The 11,765-nt window shown below is 37.7% G+C and overlaps 1 long non-coding RNA gene across 1 annotated transcript in view; it reads right to left on the bottom strand.

Moving 5' to 3' along the window:
• Positions 1 to 1,480: 1,480 nt before the first annotated feature.
• Positions 1,481 to 11,765, bottom strand: part of LOC309802370 — a 105,124-nt gene continuing 94,839 nt past the window's right edge. Inside the window, exons 3-4 of the long non-coding RNA XR_014293781.1 lie at positions 10,963 to 11,022; positions 1,481 to 1,614 (exon numbers count right to left, since the gene is read on the bottom strand). This is a non-coding gene — a long non-coding RNA (uncharacterized lncRNA). The remainder of the gene's footprint in view (positions 1,615 to 10,962; positions 11,023 to 11,765) is intronic.

Genomic DNA, 11,765 nt, shown 5'->3' with positions numbered 1-11,765 from the left:
CCCCAAAGTGCTTTGCTCTGGGCCATCCTAAAAATTCTCAGCAGAGGAACCGGAGAAAAAAGTGGCATAAGATGATGGAGTACGTCCTACGGAGGGAGGAAGCCACTAAATACCTGCAGTGACTGGGAAGGTGAAATGGGGGTGATGGCTAGAAAACTGGAGGCTCCACCTGGCAAGTCTACCCATTCCATGAACCAAGGGGCATATCCACCTTCTTCCTGGAGGAAGTGGTGAAGCAGGACATCTCCCTGCAGGTACCCTCAGAAGCCCCAGAGAAACTGATGAACTTAGTCACTTTTTCCTGATTTTCCTGCATTTCCCAGGAACGCTGTTGAATCATAAAGCTTCCCTTTGTAAGAGATAAACCATGTTGCTAAACTGGAGAACTTAATATTGTGACAACATTGATCCTTCCCAGGAGAGCCCAGAAAGAGGCCCACATATATACTGTCACCTGACATTAAGAACAATAAGGCGGGGCTTCCCTGGTGGCGCAGTGGTTGGGAGTCTGCCTGCTGATGCAGGGGACGCGGGTTCGTGCCCCAGTCCGGGAAGATCCCACATGCCGCGGAGCGGCTGGGCCCGTGAGCCATGGCCGCTGGGCCTGTGTGTCTGGAGCCTGTGCTCCACAACGGGAGAGGCCACAACAGTGAGAGGCCTGCGTACCGCAAAAAAAAAAAAAAAAAAAAAAAAAAAAGAACAATAAGGCGTTCCTGGGGTATTGATAATGTACTATTTCTTAATCTGGATGCTACTTACATGGAAATGTTGAGTTGATGAAAATTTAACAAGCTGTACATTTATTATATGTGTACTTTTGTGTTTGTAGACTATACTTCAGTTAAAAGTTTTTTAAATCCCTTTATAAGAGTTCAAATGATGTTTTCCAAGATTAAACTGCTATTATTCAAAGCAATTGAATAATATATTTTTAATACCCTCTGTTAGTTCTTTGGTTGCTTTCACAGGTACTAAGTTGATTGATAGGCATTATTCACGGGTGGAGACAGAAGTGCCAGAGTGGTGAGTACTCTTGGTCTTTGGGTAGTTGCTCTTCAGTCTCTTAATAATTGTTATATTACTTGTTGGATCCCACAAGTATGTCCTGACCCACTCTATTCCCTTAGCCCATTTGGAAACTTCCAGAAATAACATTTCTTTTAGAGCCACTCACAAGACAGCTTCTGCTTCCTGTTTTAAAATATCTTAAAATTTACTTTAATTGAATGGTGTCTAGAGAGAGACAGATGTAGGCTTGGGAAGACCCAGGAAATGAGAAATAACTTAGGGAAGAGGAAAAAGCATTCTCCAACCTCCAAACTTAAAATAGAGCAATATAAATAGGCACAAATATATAACTTTAATTCCTTAAATAAATATATTATCTCTATTTGATAAGTGACTTTAGTACATTACCCAGCTGAAATCTTTTGCCAAAAATACCACAGGATAGAGCAGCTCTCTCTTTTGATGGCGAGGCCTGATTTTACTTACAGTGTCAATGGTGTCTTTTTATAGCCAATCACCACTGTCTTTTGTCTCGGATGTGGTCAGTGCAAGGGAAAAGTATGATGATTTTCGGTCAGGACCCAAGTGACAACATGCTCCCTGGTTCTCAAAAGAAAGAAAAAATAAATTTTGTCTTAAAACACAAAAAGTAAGGTAAGTACATACTAAAAGATTCAAATGAAGCACCCCACTCCCAAGCATTAACCACTCTTAACAGTTTGCTGCAAATATAGTATTTCCTGAATTATTTAGGAGCGCACATTAAATGTGTATTCAGATTGTTTTCTTAAATTTATTTTACAAAATAAAATCATACTATGCATGCTGCCCTGCAACTTGCCATCTTCTCCCCAATATATCCCAGTCCTATTTCCAAGCCAAAGCACATAAACCTACCTCCTTCTTTCTGATGGCTTCATAGCATTCTTCAGTATGGATCTACAATAAAGTTTTTAACTCTACTATGAGACATACAGGTTGTCCACTTTTCACTATCACAAATATTATAAATATTCAGCAATAAGCTTTCCTTGTTCATATATTTTTGCAGATCCGTGCCAATATGTCAATGCACCAAATTCTTAGACATGGCCTTGCTCAATCAGAGGACATTGTATTTAAAATTTTTGTATATAAGGCCAAATGGCCTCCCAAAAGATTTGTACCAATATACCTTCCAACAAACACAGATGTGAGTGTTCAAATCATACCCTTGTTCTGGGACCTTCCTATTCGGCTCCCCACTTTCATGAAGCTAATGCATGTTCAATCATTCATCAACGACAATTGCCTTTGTTTGACTGACCTTGCAGCTTAAATCTTACGGGTGCTGCAAAAGACCAAGTTTTAAGTGTTCAGTTAATGAAGTTTCTGTAAGCTATTCTTCTTACATGTTGATGATTATCTTTCAGACCTAGATGCCTTTTATTTTATTGTTTTTAAAGTAAAAACAGGCAAAGATGTTCATCAAACTTGCTCACAAATGACTTATTTCAACAACTGAGTCCTGCCATAAATCATCATTTACGGATTGCCCCAGATCATGCCTTTGGTTGGAGGGCAACATATTATGCATGAAAAACTCCACCAGTCTCTTTTACTGCTATCTGCTTCAGCACAAAATCACCACAAGACAATAGCTTGGTTGTCAGTAACATTGTGTATTGATTTTTTAGTTATTTACCTCACATGGTACAGTGTTAGCAGGAGCATATACTCTCCAAGCCTCTTATTTCATTACATAGTCAAAAGTCTGGATCCCTCAACTATCTTGGACACTTCAAATTTCAGCTCTGAAACCCCAAATCCAGGGCTTTCTGATTTACATCACACAGGTGTAGCAGCAGCCTCGGATGATCTTCAGAAAGCTAAATCTCTACGTTCTTTAAAATTTGCAAAATTTCTACATTCTTCTTGTATTAGTTGTAAAACACTCTACTGTGACTTATATAAAGGACATTACCTAATAGCATTTGTTGTTGTTGTCATCAAAGAAATGCTCTGTTTGAGTTAGAAAGAGGTCATCAGTTTAGGGAGGAGAGGACAGCGGTGTATGGAGGCAGTCATGTTTCTAGGCTGAAGGCTCCTAGTCTGAGAGCCTGTTTCAGCATGAAGGGGAAATGGCTGGCTTCTGCTTCTCTTCAGAAAAGACTGCCAGACTCAGCACGTGAAAAACCAGCCATCCTATAAGTTCAGAGTGTGCTGTTCTCTGAGGGGCTCAGGTAGGATGGCTAACCATCTGGGTTTGCCTGAACTGTCCCAGTTATGGCACTGAAAGTCCTGTAACCCAGAAAACCCCCCTTAGTTCCTGGAAAACTCATAAGATTGGTCACCCTAGTAGTGCAAACAGGCTCAGCTACATCTATTACTTTGTCATTTTGTAGAAATGACAAAATGGTTATTAAAAATTGTGGCACATTTTAACATTTACATATAACAACAAAATAACCTACTTTAAACACCCCAAATGTACAATACATTATGCTTGTGCTAGTCACAAGATAATTTCAGAATCTTAAACAATATTAATGTATGTGTAGCAGTCCAGTAATGACACAAGTTAAAAATTGTAAGGTGAACATCTTCCTTCATTCTTGTTGGTCTGTCTCTGTGACCACAAGAACAGCTTCATAAGGTTGAAAGAAATCAACTACATAATAACATTCTAAGTGAAAGAAGCATCATAGGGAAAAGCTGAACCGTGAAACTAAACAATAAGGAAATAGCACATCAGGAAGGACCTTGACTACGATGCTTAAGAGTTTATACTTTTTACTGAAGAAAATAGGGCACAGTCAAATAAGTTTGAACAGAAAAGGAAATTCTCATTGTTAAATATTAAGAAGATTCTCAAATCCACATTCACAATCTCACCTCTTAAATCAATACCCACTTGTGGAGGATGTATACAAACCTTCAACATATACAGACAAAGATAATTGTGTATTTTTTCTCAATCCACCACAATTAGAGTTTACATGGAAACTAAAATCATATATCCAGAATTTCAGTTCATTAATTTAATATTCATTCACTAAGCATAAAGTTTTGAGAACTTAGAATACACAGGACACAGAATTAAGCACTGTGGATAGAAAGGTGAAGAAGAAATAGGTCATTTTCCTGAAGAGTTCACATTCTAATGTAGAATACAGGCAGCCAAGAAGTAATTACCATGACTACTAATTAGTAATAATAATAATTAGGTAGGAAGGTTTACAGGGCCTCAAAAAAGACAGCAAGTAAGAATGTTATGGTTCATAAAAAATATGATCCTTGACCAAAAATTTGAATTAGAAATGTGGTATGTTGTATGGGAATTAGGATAGCATAATATCTTTCAACTGAAACAACATATTAGAGTAATAGAACGCAGAATACAATGCTGGTGCAAACAGGATTGTGCACTCAGTGAATAGCAAGTTATGGGTTTGGTCCCAAAACTACAGGGCCATAGAATAAATACCGTTTCATATATTAAAAAAAAAAAAAGAATAGATTCATATAGATGGCACATCTAAATGTAAAACCCTCTGTGAATATGAGCCCTGGGCCATGATAGGTTGCTGGGGGGAGGTGGGCTGGCGGGTGTGAGTCAGTGGTTATCTCACCATTAAAGTGGGAAATGCAAGAGACTTGGGAGGGTGGATTACCAAGGGCAAGGTAAGCAGGCAACAGGGGAACACTGAAGAGAATTTAGAAATAATAATAAAACTGACTGAAAGCTGATCTGCTTTTTGTTATCACTACTTCTGACATTCTAAAACATGTCAATGACAAAAAATACTCTTCCCTCCCCCGCAAAAAAACACTCTTCCCTGGGGGGAGGAAAGTACTAGGAGTTTGGGTAGCAGATGCAAACTATTACATATAGGACAGATAAACAACAAGGTCCTGCTGTATAGCACAGGGAGCTATAGTCAATATCCTGTGATAAACCATAATGGAAAAGAATATGAAAAAGAATATATATATATATATATATATATATATACATGTATAACTGAGTCACTTTGCTGTACAGCAGAAATTAACACAACATTGTAAATCAACTATACTTCAATAACATTTTTTAAAAAATACTCTTCCCTGAAAAAAAAGGTTATTGGTCTATGTTCTAAACAATAGTAGTTATTGTGAGCTTTAAGAACATATGTAAGCTTTGAATTAGCACATCTGTTTATCACTTATACTTTGGTAAGCATTATGCTTTATGTGGAGACTAATTTGGGAAACTCCCAGTTATACCGTTGACCCCAACACACTCAGCTATGCACTTTTGTTTTGATATTAAGTTCAAACCATTCAGGATCGTTCAAGCTTTCTTTGGTGTAGTGTGTGTGCCTCCAGAGCTTGTGATACGATTTTAGGTGCATTTAGATGCCTTTAGATGGTAACTTTGACATTAAGCAATGAGGGAAGCAGAGCCTGAGTTACTTCAATTCCATCACTCTTTGCGACCTCGTGGAGTTTTTATTGAAAACTGAAATAGCGTGCCAATTGTGAAATACATTTTTTATTGGTAAGTGCAAATTTTACTTCACATGTGAAATATCTTTAAAATTTATATCAATTATTTTTTGTTTTGGCTGCGTTGGGTCTTCATTGCTGTGCGTGGGCTTTCTCTAGTTGTGGTGAGCGGGGCTACTCTTTGTTGCAGTGCGCGGACTTCTCATCACAGTGGCTTCTCTTTTTGCGGAGCACGGGCTCTAGGCATGTGGGCTTCAGTAGTTATGGCTCGCGGGCTCTAGAGTGCAGGCTCAGTAGTTGTGGCACACGGGCTTAGTTGCTCCACGGCATGTGGGATCCTCCCGGACTGGAGCTCGAACCCGTGTCCCCTGCATTGGCAGGCGGATTCTTAACCACTGCGCCACCAGGGAAGCCCTATATCAATTCTTTTTAAATAGTTAGTTGTTATAAAAAACTAAAGAACAAATCAAGAAAATTATTATTACTGATTATTACAGAAAATAATCTTGTAAAGATTATTTAGAGGATATGGGATGTTAAATACGTTAGTATTGGGTTGGCCAAAAAGCTCCTTCATTTTGGGGGGGGGGGTTAAGATTTTTTTTTTTTTGGATGTGGACCATTTTTAAAAGCCTTTATTGAATTTGTTACATTATTGCTTCTGTTTTATGTTTTGTTTTTTTTGGCTGCAAGGCATGTGGGATCTTAGCTCCCGGACCAGGGATCGAACCTGCACCCCTTGCATTGGAAGGCGAAGTCTTAACCACTGGGCCGCCAGGGAAGTCCCCGTCCCTTGGTTTTTAAGTAAAAATAAAAGACACATTTTTCATTTTCACCAAGAACTTTATTGAACAACATATTTACCCTTTTTGTTCCATTACCTTCTGCCATTTTTCAGGCAACTTCATAATTCCATCTTCCCAAAACTTTTCACCTTTTTGAGCAAAGAACTGTTCCAGGTGCCTTTTACAGTCTTCCAGGGAATTGTAATTTTCTCCATTAAAAGAATTTTGTAAAGACCGAAATAAATAGAAATCTGAAGGTGCCATGTCTGGTGAGTACAGCAGATGAATAAGAACTTCCCAGCCAAGCTGTAACAGTTTTTGCCTGGTCGTCAAAGAAACATGCGGTCTTGCATTATCCTGATGGAAGATTATGCATTTTCTGTTGACGAATTCTGGACGCTTTTCGTCGAGGGCTGCTTTCAGTTGATCTAATTGGGAGCACTAATTGTTGGAATTAATTGTTTGGTTTTCCAGAAGGAGCTCATAATAGAAGACTCCCTTCCAGTCCCACCATACACACAACATCACCTTTTTTGGATGAAGACCGGCCTTTGGTGTGGTTGGTGGTGGTTCATCTCGCTTGCCCCACGATCTCTTCCATTCCACATTATTGTACAGTATCCACTTTTCACTGCCCATCACAATTGGTTTTAAAAACAGAACGTTTTCATTATGTTTAAGTAGAGAATCACATGAGGAAATATGGTCAAGAAGGTTGTTTTCGCTTAACTTATGTGGAACACAAACATCAAGGCAATTGATATAATCAAGCTGGTGCAAATGATTTTCAAAGCTTGATTTGCACATTCTGAGTATGTCAGCTATCTCCCATGTGGTATAACATTGATTGTTCTCAATTAATGTCTCGATTTGATCGCTATCAACTTCAACTGGTCTACCCAACTCTGTGGAACATCCTCCAGTGAGAAATCTCCAGCATGAAACTTCGCAAACCACTTTTGACATGTTCAGTCAGTCACAGCACCTTCTCCGTACACTGCACAAATCTTTTGCATTTCAGTTGTGGTTTTACCTTTCTTGAAATATTAAAGCATAATATGCCGAAAATGTTGCTTTTTTTCTTCAGTCTTCAATATTAAAACGGCTACACAAAAATTCACCAATTTTGATGTTTTTTTAAATGCACGCTGATATGACAGCTGTCACATACAATCTAACAAAATTGTTTCAAATGAAGTTAAAGACAACTAAGGGCTACTAGAGCCATCCTATGGAAAAAAGCCAAATGAACTTTTTGGCCAGCCCAAAGTTTTCATATATCTTCTTTAGCACTAACTTTTTCTTCTATTTTGTTTACATCTTTTGTATATGGGTCAAGTGTCTTGCTCAAGATCACACATTCAGGAACTAAACGAGCAGAAACTTAAACTCTGTTCTTTTGATTCTGACATCAGTACTTTCCACAACCTCGCAATCATCTTTCACAATCTGTTTGTGCTCATTTTTCAAGTGTAATTCAAGGTCGAAAAGATTTGGGCCTAGAAGTTCAGCTGTAAAAGAATCTATTGTTTAAAGTGCAAAACAATAAAAAAAATTATATTTTGTACACAAAGGCAGCCATGGTTCTCCCAAATGTTTTCTTTTTCTTTTTTTCCAATATAAATTAATGTCTGTGAGACCTTCCAGACAGCGTCTCTATAAACTGTGGGCCCCTCTGGAATGCTCTTCAGTGAGTACACAGGAGAGCTTGTTGGGAGCTAAACCAGAAGCAGGAACATTCAGGGTTAGTGCCCCATCCCTGAAGGCTCATGGACGAGGTGAGACCCACACAGGGTCCCAACAGTTAATTGCAGTGGTTGGGGACAGACCCATAGCAGACACTTGAAGATGTACTGTATTGCACATCTGCATGGCCAGCTCCACCTTGGTCCAATATTTAAATAGACCCTAGGCATTGTCAAAGAGCGTTCCATTATGCTGGTAATGACACCATCAGGTGGAGATGTTTTACATGTCCAGTGAAGGCATAGGTTGTTCCAAACTTTTCCATTTTCTTCCCTGGCTAGCTTTACCCTTTAGTGATGGGTCATATTGATACCATGATACTCTCTGCTTCTAAGGACAGACGTTTATGGGTTTTTTTCCTCCCCCGCGGGGAGGAAACATAAAATACGTCAATACAAACACTTTATATTTATTACAAAAGCATGGTAAACTAAGCTGCATGTTTACCTTTAGCTTTAATTTATTGAGACATTCTGGTCTAGCTAGTGTGGGCCCTCACTGAACAGTTTCTGAACATTTTCTGCTCTTACCTTTGAAAAGCTTGTATAACTTAGCTTGAGCAATTTGGCTTGCTTCTTTACTAATTTGTAAAAGAATGAACTCAAAATGTCAGCTGTGTGAAGAGTGAAATATTTTAACAGTGTATTAATAATTCAATGGATAACACAACTCTGTCTTCACTGGATGATTTTTCTACTCAGTCCCAGCACCTGTGCTCAATTCTGACATACAGGAATGGCCGTGGAAGGCTCATATACACTTGGCATGTGCTCCTTCTTTGGCATCATTTAGTATATTTAAACCCAGTGTTGTATCCCGAGGCAGACAATGTTTTCACCATGGATTTTTCAATATATTAAAAGATATCTTCCAGCAGCATACCAGAATGCAGCCCTGCTGGGTTCTCCCTGGATCTCACAGCGACTCTGGAATGTCTGGGCCGTCCCCCACTCTGGCTCTCTCCTCGGGCAGGCAGCCCTCTTGTCCCCTCCTCCCATGACAAAATTCACCTTCTCTTTATTTCATGTGGTCCTTTAATTCAGTAGACATGCTGGCTGTTATTTATTTTCTCTGTGAATTGATTTTTTTTAATTTTGAACTTCCCTTTAGGAGTATATTTTAAAGCCAGAATCAGTCAGGATTTCACCTTTAGTAATTTAAGAAATTGACTTTCCTAGTTTTAGCTAGTGTATGCAAACAGAAATCAAAATGTATTGCTACCGGTGAAAATTAAATGATATTAAATCATGAAATGTAAAACAGGCAAAATATTCACTAATATCAAATGCAAATGAGTTGATCTCTTGTTTGTTATTCAGTAATATAAGGGAGGAAAAAGCTAGCCTCCATTTTTACCTCAAAGAAACAATAAAATAGAGCAAAATATATCCAGACCAAAGCAATTCAGGTCTTGGCAAAATTGGTCTTTCTAAATCAGCAATAAAGAAGGAACATGGGGTCTTGATGACATTATAACTTCACTTACTAATAATTATATGAAAATAGGAATTATTCAATATAGTACTCAAGCCACAGGTTTTTTTATTTGGGGAAAAAATAAGTTAGATCCTGTTTTCCTACCTTATGACAAAAAAAATGCGTAGGTAGATCAAGGAGTTAAATATGTAAGCTTAAAGCCATAAATAGAAAAAAATAGAGTTGCATATCTATCAGGTTCTATTCATCAAGCAGCGTATCTCCCTAAATGAGAAATAACTTCCTAATTTTAAGAGCAATGTCAGAAACTCAAAGGAAAGTAGCAGCGTATTTAACAGCATTAAAATGTTTGAAATCTATATGAGACTATAAACAAAATTAAAAGACCAACTAAAAGCTGGAAAAAGATTGCAACAAATACGATAAGTGGTAAATATCTTTACCAAATAAAGGCCTCCAGTAGAAGTAAGAAAACCATCAAGGATCAAACAGATCAATAGGCAAAAAATATAAATAGACGATTCTAAAAAAAAAAAAAAGAAAAAATAACTAACAGGAAAAAATACATTTAGCTTCACCTGTATGAAAATTAATGTAAGAACAAATGTCATTTTGCCTAATACAAATAGTGTACAGTATTTAAAATTAATTATACAATAAGCAATTCTGGTCAAGGTTCAGTAAGATGAATTCTTGTTCATTATGGTGGGTGTGTAAAATTTTAATTCTGTGGAACTAGTTCAATAGTGTATACGAATAATCTGGAAAGTGGCGATGTTCTTTAATAAAAAGGTATCTTTAAACTGACTGTATCCTTGTGATGTTGTTTAACATGTTGTTGGATCCACTGGTTGATTAGACTCGGGTTCAGGATTTTTTCTTTCTTAGGCAAGGGCACTGCCTCTGTGCTGCTGTGCACTGCATATTTCATCATCTCAGGAGGCACGGCACATCTGGTTGTCCCATTCTCAGTACTGCCATGTAGCATGAGTAAACCACTCAGCCTTTATATGTGGGATGTAACTCTATTTCTTTTTGACATATGTAAAATAATCAAAGTCATATAAAAATTATCTCAGAAACTACAAACATAAGTTCTATTTGTAAAATATGTAGGGGAGTGTTTTTTCTAAAGTGTGGTGTAAAATTTTTTTTTTAATTTTACTGAAGTATAGTTGATTTACAATGTTGTGTTAATTTCTGCTGTACAACAAAGTGATCCAGTTATACATATATATTCTTTTCCATTATGGTTTATCACAGGATATTGAATATAGTTCCCTGTGCTGTACAGTAGGACCTTGTTGTTTATCCATCCTATATATAATAGTTTGCATCTGCTAACCCCAAACTCCCAATACTTCCCTCCTCCACTCCCCCCACTTTGGCAACCACAAGTCTGTTCTCTATGTCTGTGAGTCTGTTTCTGTTTCATAGATAGGTTCATTTGTGTCATATTTTAGATTCCACATATAAGTGATATCATATGGTATTTGTCTTTCTCTTTGTGACTTACTTTGCTTAGTATGATCATCTCTAGATCCGTCCATGTTGCTGCAAACAGCATTATTTCATTCTGTAAAAAAAAAATTTCTTTAATGTCAAGCATGTGGTCAGTCATATATACTTTTTGACTACTTCAACTTACAAAGTGATTGATTCAAATTTGGTACAATTAGAATGCCATCCAGAGAAGTCTTCTTTCAATGTTCTAGACCACATGAAAGAATAATCATCAAGATGGGTGAAGCCAGGACGTTTCTAAAAACTTAACTATAATGCATTGGATTTTGATTTGATTATCAGTCCAGGAATTTTCCAATATCAAATTCTACCACTCAGACTAAGGAAGGCTCTGTCCATATATTCCGTTTATCCTCATTTACTCTCTGTAATGGGAGTTCTGGCTCCTAGGTAACCCTCTCCAATCCCTGTACTACATGAAATAAGTTGTTTGCCTCTGCTTAGAAGAGCTGAATGGGACACATCCATACATGAACTGGTAGGGTTTAAATGGATTCCTCTTCTGGGAAAGGGGCACTATCCCACATCACATTATAAGCTCCATGGTCCTAGGCATGATTTTAAAAGTGTTCTTAAAGTTGTATATTAATCGTCAGAATGGCCATTATCAGAAAATCTAGAAACAATAAATGCTAGAAAGGGTGTGGTGAAAAAGGAACCCTCCTGCAATGTTGGTGGGAATGTAAATTGATACAACCACTATGGAGAACAGTATAGAGGATACTTAAAAAACTAAAAACAGAACTACCATATGACCCAGCAATCCCACTACTGGGCATATACCCTGAGAAAACC

Source organism: Mesoplodon mirus, assembly GCF_964341445.2.
Source record: "Mesoplodon mirus genome assembly, chromosome: 4".
Lineage (NCBI taxonomy): Eukaryota > Metazoa > Chordata > Mammalia > Artiodactyla > Ziphiidae > Mesoplodon > Mesoplodon mirus.
Note: the sequence above shows the minus strand (reverse complement) of the source record. Positions and strands in the feature narration are given on the sequence as shown.